Source organism: Thermobia domestica, unplaced genomic scaffold, assembly GCF_964235325.1.
Source record: "Thermobia domestica unplaced genomic scaffold, izTheDome1.hap1.1 HAP1_SCAFFOLD_2275, whole genome shotgun sequence".
Taxonomy (NCBI): domain Eukaryota; kingdom Metazoa; phylum Arthropoda; class Insecta; order Zygentoma; family Lepismatidae; genus Thermobia; species Thermobia domestica.
In genome coordinates this window covers 1-15,985 of record NW_027657975.1, presented here as the reverse complement: position 1 = coordinate 15,985, position 15,985 = coordinate 1, and the positions used below count along the sequence as shown (strand labels likewise).

Sequence of the window (15,985 nt, the reverse complement as noted above, 5' to 3'; positions counted from 1 at the left end):
GACTAGCCCCGATCCTCAGAGCCAATCCTTATCCCGAAGTTACGGATCGGATTTGCCGACTTCCCTTACCTACATTAATCTATCGACTAGAGGCTCTTCACCTTGGAGACCTGCTGCGGATATGGGTACGATCGGGCGCGACACCTCCACGTGTCCCTCTCTCGGATTTTCAAGGTCCATCGGGACTCTCTGGACACCGCTGCAACTGCGGTGCTCTTCGCGTTCTATTCCCTATCTCCATGCGAAATGCTTCCAGGGAACGTGAACGCTGAAACAGAAAAGAAAACTCTTCCCAGAGCTCCCGACGGCGTCTCCGAGTCCTGTTAGGTTACCCTGACGAACCTGTGAGGGTCCGTAGAATACGGTTCCGCTGCCCGGTTCTGGAATAGGAACCAGATTCCCTTTCGCCCAAAGGATGGGTATTGCATTGGAAATCCGTGAAGGCTAAGCCAGATAGCACTTGAGCCGTACTAGTGCCGTATTTCTGGACGAGGGTCCCAATTAACCCCTTCACACAACAGTTCATGCCCGCAATCCCTTTGGAGTTATCCTAGGGCTTAGGATCGACTGACTCGTGTGCAACGGCTGTTCACACGAAACCCTTCTCCACATCAGTCCTCCAGGGCCTCGCTGGAGTATTTGCTACTACCACCAAGATCTACACCGACGGCGGCTCCAGGCAGGCTCACGCCCAGACCCTTCTGCGCACACCGCCGCGACCCTCCTACTCGTTACTGCTTCATTCGGTGCGATATGCAGCCTCCACTGCAGTAACGGCCGAGTATAGGCACGAAGCTTGAGCGCCATCCATTTTCAGGGCTAGTTGCTTCGGCAGGTGAGTTGTTACACACTCCTTAGCGGATTCCGACTTCCATGGCCACCGTCCTGCTGTCTTAAGCAACCAACACCTTTCATGGTTTCAAAATAAGCTCCGATTTAGGCGCCTTAACTCAGCGTTTGGTTCATCCCACAGCGCCAGTTCTGCTTACCAAAAGTGGCCCACTAGGTACTCCGATCCTGAACCTCTGCTTCACTCTCAAGCAAGCAGAGTGTCTCACCCATTTAAAGTTTGAGAATAGGTTGAGGTCGTTTCGGCCCCAAGGCCTCTAATCATTCGCTTTACCGGATGAGACTCGTTCGACATTCGTTCAAATGAGCACCAGCTATCCTGAGGGAAACTTCGGAGGGAACCAGCTACTAGATGGTTCGATTAGTCTTTCGCCCCTATACCTAGCTCCGACGATCGATTTGCACGTCAGAATCGCTACGGACCTCCACCAGGGTTTCCCCTGACTTCGTCCTGGCCGGGCATAGTTCACCATCTTTCGGGTCCCAACATGTACGCTCTAGGTGCGCCTCATCTCGCAATGAGAACGAGACGCCCCGGGAATGCGGGAGGGCCCGTGTTAGGCAACAGAGAGGCCGTTTCAACCTTCCAAAGGAAAGGTCTCCATCTTCCCTCAGTCTCTATACAGAGACCTTTACTTTCATTACGCCTTTGGGTTTAGTAATTCCCAATGACTCGCGCACATGTTAGACTCCTTGGTCCGTGTTTCAAGACGGGTCGGATGGTCCATTAAACAGTACACGCCACAAACAGGAGATACGCCCGGTTCATAGAGTCTGCACCAACAGCATCGGACTACTAAAGTCTGGGACTAAGCCCGACGGCTAGCAAATCCAACACTTGTACAGACATGAAGGCGTTAAACGCGGGCAACTCCGTATTGTCATACCGTCGAACGCCAGCCGGGACACCAGGGGTTTGTAAGGGCAACGGGGACCCAGACAAGCTCCTCCCCGGGCCGTAGACCGGCATCCAACGAGTTGTGACGCCTCGAAAGACAGAAATGCGAGGGCCTATGTAGAGTCAGCTGCCTCTCCCAGGAGTCCCAACCCCCGAAGGAGTAAAAGATCAACCTGAAAGTGCGGTCTACACAGATCTCTCTGAATCTCTAATCCGGGGTTTCAGGTACCATCCGTTTACCCCCGAACGGTTTCACGTACTCTTGAACTCTCTCTTCAAAGTTCTTTTCAACTTTCCCTCACGGTACTTGTTCGCTATCGGTCTCGTGGTCATATTTAGCCTTAGATGGAGTTTACCACCCACTTAGGGCTGCACTTTCAAGCAACCCGACTCTGAGGAGAGGTCTTCCCGAGAACTGAAACGGTCGCACGGGCCTGGCACCCTCTATGGGCAGTGGCTCCATTCAAGAGAGACTTAGACACGCCTCAAGAACTCGGGAGAATCGACCCTCCCTAACACCACATTTCTCAACAGCCAACGACTGCGAGATTCGGTGCTGGGCTCTTCCCTGTTCGCTCGCCGTTACTAAGGGAATCCTTGTTAGTTTCTTTTCCTCCGCTTATTAATATGCTTAAATTAAGCGGGTAATCTCACCTAATCTGAGGTCGAGCGCCAAAAACACAGCGCGCCTGAAGGCTCGCGCACAACAGGACTTTTCAATTTACAAGATGTAGACCGCCAAGGTAAGTCAGGGGTCACCCCCTGACCCCTTGCCGGGCACCTCGTACTGAAGCTTATCCAGGAATAGAGGAAAATTGGAATACCAAGACTCAGAGGCCCAATTACCTTGTTCGCCAGCCAGCCTTGCGCCGGCCCAGGCTAGAGAATTGAACTCCAAAAACCCTCGTTCGGCCTGAATGCTTCGAGAGAGACTAATCTCATGTGTACAAAACTCAGAGGCCCAATTACCTTGTTCGCCAGCCAGCCTTGCGCCGGCCCAGGCTAGAGAATTGCATGGACACAAGACAGTCTCGTTCCCATCGAAAGGGGTTTGGCAAGGATGAAATCCAAGGACCAAGTTCCCCAATTCACTTAGGAACTTTCGTCGAGACAAAAACTGCCTCAACAGGCGGATGTAAACCACCAGCCTTTGCTGCTCATTTAAGACGACCGCTGTCGCGGAAGCCCAAGAACACACAGTTTCCATTCCCCGGACCCATGGTCACAAGAGGTTACCAACAAGAAAGCCAAGCCTTGCGCGAGACCCCTTGCCAGGCCCCTTGCACATGGCCACAGCATCACTACCGAAGTAGCGAGAGGCCGTGGGGTCATCCGAAAAACTTCCACCGCCAGGATAAAGTTACCGACCCTCAGACAGGTGTGACCCAGAAGAGATCCTGGGTCGCAATGTGCGTTCGAAACGTCGATGTTCGTGTGTCCTGCAGTTCACACTCTTTCGCGCAGCTAGCTGCGTTCTTCATCGACCCACGAGCCAAGTGATCCACCGTTCAGGGTTGTAAAAATTCTACAACAGCATTTCACGTATGCCGTGCAAGAAATTAAAGTTCGGTAAACAAACCGCATCGGGGGCCGCCCTGCCTCCTGTTTGGCCCCGTCAGCTGCGGTCACTCACCACAAAGCTGGGCGTGTTCATTCGAAAGCCTTTCCCTGCATCACAAGGAATAATCTTAGGCTGCCCATGAGTTTGTAGCCAAAAATCATGGCTACCAGTTTTTCATTGAAGGCCATCTTGAACAGAAAAGGATACTGGCCTACAAAGCAGCGAATTCTAGCTCTAGTCGCCCGACCCGAGCGTATTAAAGGCTTCTTGTGCTACTAACGTGTAAGCCTTGCTCCTCAGAGCCTTTTCAAGACTTCTCCCACAAAGCAGTCACAGCCTACTCGAGTCCTTGGAGGACAAGCTTCCGTTCTACCCCAGCACCCGACATCCGACACAAGCATTTTAAACGCTCCTGCTCCGATGGAATAAGTCTTACTCTCTTGGAGTCTTTTCAAGACTTCTTTTCAAACGGAATAAGCTTACTTGAGCCCTTGGACGTCGGAACTGGTTTATCATGCCATCTGACTGAGCATTTAAGACTCCTGCTCCGATGGAATAAGTCTTACTCTCTTTGAGTCTTTTCAAGACTTCTTTTCCACCGAAATAAGTCTACTCCAATCCTTTGATGACACGCGGCCTGTGTCAACAGGTAGCCTACGCTACCCTCGCCGATGACAGTGGCTCCCGTTCTTGCTGCTCGCTTCCCAACTAAAGGGAAGACACGGCTCACCTTTCTCTCCTTCGCCTGTCAAGATCAGTGGCTCCCGTTCAACGGTGTCAATCTAACTGATACGACACACTAATAAGAAACTTTTGACATCAACCACCGCAGTGGTGATGAATTGATAATGATCCTTCCGCAGGTTCACATACGGAAACCTTGTTACGACTTTTACTTCCTCTAAATGATCAAGTTTGGCCATCTTTCCGACACGTCGGTACCACCGCAAGACGGAGGTGCCGGGTATCAGTCCGAAGGCCTCACTAAATCATTCAATCGGTAGTAGCGACGGGCGGTGTGTACAAAGGGCAGGGACGTAATCAACGCAAGCTTATGACTTGCGCTTACTGGGAATTCCTCGTTTATGGGACATAATTGCAAGCCCCAATCCCTAGCACGAAGGAGGTTCAGCGGGTTACCCGGACCTTTCGGTCAGGGAAGACACGTTGATTCCTTCAGTGTGGCGCGCGTGCGGCCCAGAACATCTAAGGGCATCACAGACCTGTTATTGCTCAATCTCGTGCTGCTAGAGGCAGCCTGTCCCTCTAAGAAGACATGAACGTTGGAAGGAAAGATTCCAACGCCTAGTTAGCAGGCTAGAGTCTCGTTCGTTATCGGAATTAACCAGACAAATCGCTCCACCAACTAAGAACGGCCATGCACCACCACCCACTGAATCAAGAAAGAGCTCTCAATCTGTCAATCCTTCCAGTGTCCGGGCCTGGTGAGGTTTCCCGTGTTGAGTCAAATTAAGCCGCAGGCCCCACTCCTGGTGGTGCCCTTCCGTCAATTCCTTTAAGTTTCAGCTTTGCAACCATACTTCCCCCGGAACCCAAAAGCTTTGGTTTCCCGGAAGCCGCCCGCCGAGTCATTGGAGGAACTTCGGCGGATTGCTGGCTGGCATCGTTTATGGTTAGAACTAGGGCGGTATCTGATCGCCTTCGAACCTCTAACTTTCGTTCTTGATTAATGAAAACATTCTTGGCAAATGCTTTCGCATCGGTTAGTCTTGCGACGATCCAAGAATTTCACCTCTAACGTCGCAATACTAATGCCCCCGTCTGTCCCTATTAATCATTACCTCGAGTTCCGAAAACCAACAAAATAGAACCGAGGTCCTATTCCATTATTCCATGCACCGAACATTCAGGCGACACGGCCTGCTTTGAGCACTCTAATTTGTTCAAAGTAAACGTGCCGGCCAATCAAGACACTCAATGAAGAGCACCGAGAAAGGAAAAACCGGCAGGACGTCCGGAACGATCAGTTAAACGCCGGGCGGCGAACCGATCGTCCGAGACCCAGATCCAACTACGAGCTTTTTAACCGCAACAACTTTAATATACGCTATCGGAGCTGGAATTACCGCGGCGGCTGGCACCAGACTTGCCCTCCGATAGATTCTCATTAAAGGATTTAAAGTGTATTCATTCCGATTACGGGGCCTCGGATGAGTCCCGTATCGTTATTTTTCGTCACTACCTCCCCGTGCCGGGAGTGGGTAATTTGCGCGCCTGCTGCCTTCCTTGGATGTGGTAGCCGTTTCTCAGGCTCCCTCTCCGGAATCGAACCCTGATTCCCCGTTACCCGTAACAACCATGGTAGGCGCAGAACCTACCATCGACAGTTGATAAGGCAGACATTTGAAAGATGCGTCGCCGGTACAGAGACCGTGCGATCAGCCCAAAGTTATTCAGAGTCACCAAGGTTTCGGACGGACGAACCGACCGATTGGTTTTAATCTAATAAAAGCATCCCTTCCATTGCTGGGCGGGATTCTAGTTGCATGTATTAGCTCTAGAATTACCACAGTTATCCAAGTAGGATAGGTACGATCTAAGGAACCATAACTGATTTAATGAGCCATTCGCGGTTTCACCTTGTTTTGGCTTGCACTGAGACATGCATGGCTTAATCTTTGAGACAAGCATATGACTACTGGCAGGATCAACCAGGGAATTGACCGACTAAAAAGCCGGAAAGTGTTGGACACAACCAACACAGCGTTCTAACAAAGGATAGGAAAGCTACACCCGACCAAGCATTTTAGACTTCTGTTCCGCTGGAATAAGCCTACTCTTGCGGTGACTAGCTCCCGTTAATACTGGCCGTGTGACAGCCGCCAAGAGCATATTAGACTCCCAATCCAATGGAACAAGCCTACTTGTATCCTTGGGTTACAACAGCTTCCTTCCACACGTTGCCGGTACATCCGACACAGCAATTTTAAAGACTCCTCTTCCGCCAGAATAAGCCTACCTTTGTGGGGCCTGGCTCCCGTTAGAACTGGCCGTAAGGGTACCCACAAAAGCACATTTAGACTCCTCCTCCAGCGAAATAAGTCTACTCGTGTCCTATGGATGACTGTGGCTTCCGTTCACATATAGCCGTTCACCCGACACAGCAAATTTTAAAGACTCCTTTTTCCACCGGAATAAGCCTACTTTTGTGGGGCCTGGCTCCCGTTAGAACTGGCCGTAAGGGTACCCACAAAAGCACATTTAGACTCCTGCTCCAGCGAAATATAAGTCTACTAGTGTCCTTGGATGACAGTGGCTTCCGTTCGACAAGTGATACACGCTCAAACTGGCGATGAGTCAATACCGTCCTTAACTTAAGGAAAATCGGTACTTAAATGCCACATGGAGAATAAAAAGTCACTTACAAAAAACAATGCTCCGCATAAGCCTTTGTAAGCTAGAAAGGACATGCTATCTGGCCTCATTCCCAAGAAGGACAAGTAAGCTCCCGTCAACTGGCCCAAACTCTAAAGCGAGGACAGCCCGTTCAAAGTCAATCGGCATCCCTCCTTAAGAGTACAAAACGGCTCACTTCTTAACCACACTGGCTCTTGCTCCTTCAAGTGAAATCTGGCTCCCTTCACTCTGGCATTATCTTTACACATAAATCGGACTCCTCCGATTTAACAGGTGAACCTAACCCGGGAACTAAGGAAACTGGGAATAAAGACTCAGAGGCCCAATTACCTTGTTCGCCAGCCAGCCTTGCGCCGGCCCAGGCTAGAGACTTTCTCCAACAATCCCTGTTGAGCCCGAAGGATCCTAAGACCACTCGTGTGTACAAAACTCAGAGGCCCAATTACCTTGTTCGCCAGCCAGCCTTGCGCCGGCCCAGGCTAGAGAATTGCATGGACACGAGAAACTCTCAGGACTCTTCTTTGTGGCTCCTCCCGGAATTAAGGAAACTCCGAAATGCAAGACTCAGAGGCCCAATTACCTTGTTCGCCAGCCAGCCTTGCGCCGGCCCAGGCTAGAGAATTGCACGGATTATTCCTGTTCACCCTAAACGCATCTGAGACTACTCGTGTGTATGAAACCCAGAGGCCCAATTACCTTGTTCGCCAGCCAGCCTTGCGCCGGCCCAGGCTAGGGAATCACATTGACACGAGAAAGATCTCGTCAGCGGTTTGTAGCGTGCAGAAACTGCTCCCGTTTGAACTGACAATCCCGACAGAGCAATATTAAAGACTTCTGCTCCATTGAAATAAAGCCTACTTTTGCGAGCCTTGCTCCCGTTAGGACTGGCCGTATGGCTGTGCACAAAAGCATATTAGACTCCTGCCTCAATGGAATTAGTCTACTCCTGTCCTTAAAGGGATGACAGTTCTTCAAGCATAGCATGCTACCTTCCGCAACTTACAGGCGCGGAAATGCTGTGGAAACGAGGAGACAAGTCCTCTCAAAGGTTTCATGGCCGGTCACCCGACACAGCAAATTTTAAAGACTCCTTCTCATCCGGAGTAAGCCTACTCTCGTGGGGCCTGGCTCCCGTTAGAACTGGCCGTAAGGTTGCCCACAAAAGCACGTTTAGACTTCTGCTCCAGTGAAATAAGTCTACTTGTGTCCTACGGATGACTGTGGCTTCCGTTCAAATATAGCCGTTCACCCGACACAGCAAATTTTAAAGACTCCTTCTCCACCGGAATAAGCCTACTCTTGTGGGGCCTGGCTCCCGTTAGAACTGGCCGTAAGGTTGCCCACAAAAGCACATTTAGACTCCTGCTCCAGTGAAATAAGTCTACTTGTGTCCTACGGATGACTGTGGCTTCCGTTCAAATATAGCCGTTCACCCGACACAGCAAATTTTAAAGACTCCTTCTCCACCGGAATAAGCCTACTCTTGTGGGGCCTGGCTCCCGTTAGAACTGGCCGTAAGGTTGCCCACAAAAGCACATTTAGACTCCTGCTCCAGTGAAATAAGTCTACTCGTGTCCTACGGATGACTGTGGCTTCCGTTCAAATATAGCCGTTCACCCGACACAGCAAATTTTAAAGACGCCTTCTCCACCGGAATAAGCCTACTCTTGTGGGGCCTGGCTCCCGTTAGAACTGGCCGTAAGGTTGCCCACAAAAGCACATTTAGACTCCTGCTCCAGTGAAATAAGTCTACTCGTGTCCTACGGATGACTGTGGCTTCCGTTCAAATATAGCCGTTCACCCGACACAGCAAATTTTAAAGACTCCTTCTCCACCGGAATAAGCCTACTCTTGTGGGGCCTGGCTCCCGTTAGAACTGGCCGTAAGGTTGCCCACAAAAGCACATTTAGACTCCTGCTCCAGTGAAATAAGTCTACTCGTGTCCTACGGATGACTGTGGCTTCCGTTCACCCGACACAGCAAATATTAAAAGACTTCTCATCCACCAGAATAAGCCTACTCTCGTGGGGCCTCGCACACGTTAGAACTGGCCGTATGGCTACCCACAAAAGCAAATTTAGGCTCCTGCTCCAGTGATATAAGTCTTACTCGTGTCCTCTGGGTGTGACAGTAGCTTCCGTTCAAGTATTCTTCGCATTCAGCAACCGCACAAAGCGGCATCGGCCAGAAGTCAATTGCCCGAAGGCGTGATCGACAGGCTAGGCCTCGGGTTAAGAAGGATTGTCTCCTTCCCGTAAACGACAGGTACTTCCGTATGAGAGCCTACCTCACACATTCCCCATCGCCACGTGCCCTCTTAGAAACAGCCGTCCGACCAAGGTTTCTGACATTCTTTGTCAAAATACGAGGAAGTCTTTGGACAACATTAGGCGTGCTGGCAAACCCGCACTGCATGCCCTTTCATAGGTCCGCCCATGGACGCACATTTCTATGAAGCATTCCTCCCAGGCAGCAACAGGGTTTGCAACCTCCTCTACACCTTGACCGGCTAGGACGCCCGTGAATAGCATCCCAGGGTTCTTGCCTGCGGCTGATAAAATTCCTTTTGAGCCTACACTACCATCCGCCGATATTAGTCCGCCTTCAAAATTAACCAACATCAACAGCGATAGTGCGTTTAGACTCCCATAAAGAAACCAACCAGCCTGTGGCTTCCTTTCCCAATTTAGCCATTTCCGCCTCCTGCGAAGACTAGCTTTCTGTCTGTGGCCAGAAGTCAAGATTTCTCGACAGACTAGGCCGCGGAGAGAAAAAAGTAAGCCTCATTTAGAAAGCAATACCATTAGCGGTCTCTCCAACCTCCGTGAACAATTTAAAGGGAATGTTTATATAGAAGGCTTGTTCACTGCCCTACCTCCTATAGTGTAGAGATTCCTCTCGATACTACACCTGTCTTGAAATTGCCGGCGTTGCGCAGCCTCGTTTTGACCATGACGGCGAATGCAGCCACGATTGCCGTATACATCCCACGCAAGGGTGGGAAAACGTGATTTGACATCCAGTATATATATAAACCGTTACAGAATACGACACTCAAAACTTAACATCTTTTACACTCTCCTAACTTCTGGGAACAAATTGAAAGTATAAGCCAGCCTAACCTAACCTAAGTATATAGCAGGATTGCCCACTACCATACCTCCTATAGTGATGAGATTCCTCTCGATCGGACACCAGTCACGAAAATCACGGAATCTCAAAAATGACGGCAAACGAAGCCACAGTTGCCGCCATACTCAAAGGTTATGCTGGGTAAAAAGTTCTCTGCGAAAAGGGCTGCTTTTCGCGCTCGGGTTCCAAAATTAATGCAAAGAACAATCCAAAAACATGAATTAGGTCAAACTCATGTTAATTACAACCTCATAGAACAATTTCAAGCCAGGACTTAACAAAGTGTAAACGGGGCTTCTTCTGTACCCTAATCCCTATAATGTAGCGATTCCTCTCGATTGCACACCAGTCACGAAAAATCAGAGAATGTCAAAAATGACGGCAAACGAAGCCACGGTTGCCGTCATATTCTAACGTTATGCTGGGTGAAAAGAGTCGCCAACAACAATGTTCACAGTTCCCGTCAGATTGCCCACTGTTCCCGAAATGTGGTTCATACATGCTGTCAACATGTTCAGGAAACCCCTCAGAGCGTTCAAAGTTGCACACACAATGCTTAATAGTTCCACTCAAATAGCTCACAGTTGCCGTCAGAATCCTCACAGTAGACGTCAAATTGCTCCAACTTGCCGTCAGGGTGCTCATAGTTGCCGACTTTTCATTCATAGTCCCCGACATAAAAGTTTATAGGTCCCGACTAATGGCTCACAGTTGCCGTCAGAATCGTCACAAAAGGCGTCACAATGCTCACACTTGCCGTCAAAGCGCTCATAGTTGCCGACTATTTGTTCATAATTGCGGACATAGGCCTCACAGTTGCCGTCAAAACGCTCATAGTTGCCGACTTTTCGTTGATAATTGCGGACAATGGGCTCATAGTTATTCACATACTGGTTCGTGCTCATCTTCAAAATAAACACAGTTGCCTTCAGACTGTTCACACGTACTTTCAAAATGCTCACACTCGCTTACACGATGCTCATAGTTGCCGACTTTTAATTCATAATGCTGATAATGTAAGTTAAATGGTTCATGGTTGCTCTCAAAAGTCTCACAGTTGCGGTCAGATTTTTCACAAAAGCCGTCATAATGCTCACATTAAAAAAAAAGTGCTCATAGTTGCCGACCAAGGCCTCACAGTTGCCGTCAAAACGCTCATAGTTGCCGACTTTTCGTTCACAATTGCCGACCAAGGCCTCACAGTTGCCGTCCGAACGTTCATAGTTGCCGACTATTCGTTCATAATTGCCGACCAATGCCTCACAGTTGCCGTCAAAACGCTCATAGTTGCCGACTTTTCGTTCATAATTGCGTACAAAGGGCTCATAGTTGCCTACTTAATGGTTCCAGCTCATCTTCAAAATACTCATAGTTGCCTTCAGAATGTTCACACGTAGTTTCAAAATGCTCACATTCGCTTCCACGATGCTCATAGTTGCCGACTTTTCATTCATAATATCTAACATACTCCTGATAGTGTAAGTTAAATGGTTCATGTTTGCTATCAAAAGGCTCACAGTTGCCGTCACATTATTTGCGCAAGCCGTCAGAATGCTCACATTAAGAAAAAAAAGTGCTCATAGTTGCCGACCATTCGTTCATAATTGCCGACCAAGGCCTCACAGTTGCCGCCAAAACGTTCATAGTTGCCGACTATTCGTTCATAATTGCCGACCAAGGACTCACAGTTGCCGTCAAAACGCTCATAGTTGCCGACTACTCGCTCATAATTGCCGACCAATGCCTCACAGTTGCCGACAAAACGCTCATAGTTGCCGACTTTTCATTCATAGTCCCCGACATAAAAGTTTATAGTTCCCGACTAATGGCTCACAGTTGCCGTCAGAATCGTCACAAAAGGCGTCACAATGCTCACACTTGCCGTCAAAGCGCTCATAGTTGCCGAATATTTGTTCATAATTGCGGACATAGGCCTCACAGTTGCCGTCAAAACGCTCATAGTTGCCGACATTTCGTTGATAATTGCGGACAATGGGCTCATAGTTAATCACATACTCGTTCGTGCTCATCTTCAAAATAATCACACTTGCCTTCAGAATGTTCACACGTACTTTCAAAATGCTCACACTCGCTTACACGATGCTCATAGTTGCCGACTTTTAATTCATAATACTGATAATGTAAGTTAAATGGTTCATGGTTGCTCTCAAAAGTCTCACAGTTGCGGTCAGATTTTTCACACAAGCCGTCATAATGCTCAAATTTTAAAAAAAAAGTGCTCATAGTTGCCGACCAAGGCCTCACAGTTGCCGTCAAAACGCTCATAGTTGCCGACTTTTCGTTCATAATTGCCGACGAAGGCCTCACAGTTGCCGTCAAAACGTTCATAGTTGCCGACTATTCGTTCATAATTGCCGACCAAGGCCTCACAGTTGCCATCAAAACGCTCATAGTTGCCGACTTTTCGTTCATAATTGCGTACAAAGGGCTCATAGTTGAATACTTAATGGTTCCAGCTCATCTTCAAAATACTCATAGTTGCCTTCAGAATGTTCACACGTAGTTTCAAAATGCTCACATTCGCTTCCACGATGCTCATAGTTGCCGCCTTTTCATTCATAATATCTAACATACTCCTGATAGTGTAAGTTAAATGGTTCATGGTTGCTATCAAAAGGCTCACAGTTCCCGTCACATTATTTGCACAAGCTGTCAGAATGCTCACATTAAGAAAAAAAGTGCTCATAGTTGCCGACCATTCGTTCATAATTGCTGACCAAGGCCTCACAATTGCCGTCAAAACGCTCATAGTTGCCGACTTTTCGTTCATAATTGCCGACCAAGGCCTCACAGTTGCCGTCAAAACGCTCATAGTTGCCGACTACTCGCTCATAATTGCCGACCAATGCCTCACAGTTGCCGTCAAAACGCTCATAGTTGCCGACTTTTCGTTCATAATTGCGTACAAAGGGCTCATAGTTGCCTACATAATAATTCGTGCTCAACTTCAAAATACTCACAGTTGCCTTCAGAATGTTCCCACGTAGTTTCAAGATGCTCACACTCGCTTACACGATGGTCATAGTTGCAGACTTTTTATTCATAATGCTGATAGTGTAAATTAAATGGTTCATGGTTGCTGTCAAAAGTCTCACAGTAGCGGTCAGATTTTTCACACAAACCGTCAGAATGCTCACATTTAAAAAAAAAGTGCTCATAGTTGCCGACCAAGGCCTCACAGTTGCCGTCAAAACGCTCATAGTTGCCGACCATTTGTTCATAATTGCCGACCAAGGCCTCACAGTTGCCGTCAAAACGCTCATAGTTGCCGACTATTCGTTCATAATTGCCGACCAAGACCTCACAGCTGCCGTCAAAACGCTCATAGTTGCCGACTATCCGTTCATAATTGCCGACCAATGCCTCACAGTTGCCGTCAAAACGCTCATAGTTGCCGACTATCCGTTCATAATTGCCGACCAATGCCTCACAGTTGTCGTCAAAACGCTCATAGTTGCCGACTTTTCATTTAAAATATCTAACATACTGCTGATGGTGTAACTTAAATGTTTCATGGTTGCTGTGAAAAGCCTCACAGTTTCCGTCAGAATGCTTACGCAAACCGTCAGATTTCTCACATTTTAAAAAAAAGTGCTCATAGTTGCCGACTATTCGTTCATAATTGCCGACCAAGGCCTCACAGTTGCCGTCAAAACGTTCATAGTTGCCGACTTTTCATTTAAAAATATCTAACATACTGCTGATGGTGTAACTTAAATGGTTCATGGTTGCTGTCAAAAGCCTCACAGTTTCCGTCAGAATGCTTACGCAAACCGTCAGAATTCTCAAATTTTAAAAAATGTGCTCATAGTTGCCGACTATTCGTTCATAATTGCCTACCAAGGCCTCACAGTTGCCGTCAAAACGTTCATAGTTTCCGACTTTTCGTTCATAATTGCGGACAAAGGGCTCATAGTTTCCTACATAATGTTTCGTGCTCATCCTCAGAATACACACAGCTGCCTTCAGAATGTTCACGCGTACTTTCAAAATGCTCACACTCGCTTCCACGATGCTCATAGTTGCCGACTTTTCATTCATAATATCTAACACACTGCTGATAGTGTAACTTAAATGGTTCATGGTTGGTGTTAGAAGCCTCACAGTTTCTGTTACAATGCTCACGCAAAACGTGAGAATTCTCACATTTAAAAAAAAAAGTGCTCATAGTTGCCGACTATTTGTTCATAATTGCCGACCAAGAACTCACAGTTGCCGTCAAAACGCTCATAGTTGCCGACTTTTCGTTCATAATTGCGTACAAAGGGCTCATAGTTGCCTACATAATGGTTCGTGCTCATCTTCAAAATACTCACAGTTGCCTTCAGAATGTTCAAACGTAATTTCAAAATGCTCACACTCGCTTTCATGATGCTCATAGTTGCCGACTTTTCATTCATAATATCTAACATATTGCTGATACTGTAAGTTAAATGGTTCATGGTTGCTGTGAAAAGTCTCACAGTTGCGGTCAGATTATTCGCACAAACCGTCAGAATGCTCACGTTAAAAAAAAATGTGCTCATAGTTGCCGACTATTCGTTCATAATTGCCGACCAATGCCTCACAGTTGCCGACAAAACGTTCATATTTGCCGACTTTTCGTTCATAATTGCGGACAAAGGGCTCATAGTTGCCTACATAATGTTTCGTGCTTATCTTCAAAATACTCACAGTTGCCTTCACAATGTTCACACGTACTTTCAAAATGCTCACACTCGCTTCCACGATGGTCATAGTTGCCGACTTTTTATTCATAATGCTGATAGTGTAAGTTACATGGTTGATGGTTGCTGTCAAAAGTCTCATAGTTGCGGTCAGATTCTTGACACAAGCCGTCAGAATGCTCACATTCAAAAAAAAAAAAAAAAAATGTGCTCATAGTTGCCGACTATTTGCTCATAATTGCCGACCAAGGCCTCACAGTTGCCGTCAAAACGCTCATAGTTGCCGACTTTTCGTTCACAATTGCCGACCAAGGCCTCACAGTTGCCGTCCGAACGTTCATAGTTGCCGACTATTCGTTCATAATTGCCGACCAATGCCTCACAGTTGCCGTCAAAACGCTCATAGTTGCCGACTTTTCGTTCATAATTGCGGACAAAGGGCTCATAGTTGCCCACATACTGGTTCGTGCTCATCTTCAAAATACTCACAGTTGCCTTCAGAATGTTCAGACGTAGTTTCAAAATGCTCACACTCTCTTACACAATGCTCATAGTTGCCGACTTTTCATTCATAATGCTGATAGTGCAAGTTAAATGGTTCACGGTTGCTGTGAAAAGTCTCACAGTTGCGGCCAGATTCTTCAGACAAGCCGTGATAATCCTCACATTAGAAAAAAAAAATGTGCTCATAGTTGCCGACCATTCGTTCATAATTGCCGACCAAGGCCTTACAGTTGCCGTCAAAACGCTCATAGTTGCCGACTATGTGTTCATAATTGCCGACCAATGCCTCACAGTTGCCGTCAAAACGCTCATAGTTGCCGACATTTCGTTCATAATTGCGCACAAAGGGCTCATAGTTGGCCACATACTGATTCGTGCTCATCCTAAAAATACTCACAGTTGCCTTCAGAATGTTCACACGTAGTTTCAAAATGCTCACACTCTCTTACACAATGCTCATAGTTGCCGACTTTTCATTCATAATGCTGATAGTGATAGTTAAATGGTTCACAGTTGCTGTGAAAAGTCTCACAGTTGCGGCCAGATTCTTCAGACAAGCCGTGATAATGCTCACATTAGAAAAAAAAAGTGCTCATAGTTGCCGACCATTCGTTCATAATTGCCGACCAAGGCCTCATAGTTGCCGTCAAAACGCTCATAGTTGCCGACTATTTGCTCATAATTGCCGACCAACTCCTCACAGTGGCCGTCAAAACGCTCATAGTTGCCGACTTTTCGTTCATAATTGCGGACAAAGGGCTCATATTTGCCTACATATTCGTTCGTGCTCATCTTCAAAATACTTACAGCTGCCTTCAGAATCTTCACACGTACTTTCAAAATGCTCACACTCGTTTCCACGATGCTCATAGTTGCCGACTTTTCATTCATAATATCTAACATACTGCTGATAGTGTAACTTAAATGGTTCATGGTTGTTGTCGAAAGCCTCACAGTTTCTGTCACAATGCTCAC

General features: G+C 47.5%; 2 non-coding genes and 1 pseudogene across 2 annotated transcripts; all 3 read right to left on the bottom strand.

Moving 5' to 3' along the window:
• Positions 1–2,415, bottom strand: LOC145678277 (large subunit ribosomal RNA; annotated as a pseudogene; the record flags this gene model as incomplete).
• A 696-nt stretch (positions 2,416–3,111) lies between these two features.
• Positions 3,112–3,263, bottom strand: LOC145678275 (5.8S ribosomal RNA). Its single transcript, XR_014130335.1, has one exon. It is a non-coding gene; the product is annotated as a 5.8S ribosomal RNA (ribosomal RNA).
• Positions 3,264–4,154: 891 nt separating this feature from the next.
• On the bottom strand, positions 4,155–5,987 carry LOC145678276 (small subunit ribosomal RNA). The gene has a single exon (XR_014130336.1). It is a non-coding gene; the product is annotated as a small subunit ribosomal RNA (ribosomal RNA).
• Positions 5,988–15,985: the final 9,998 nt, after the last annotated feature.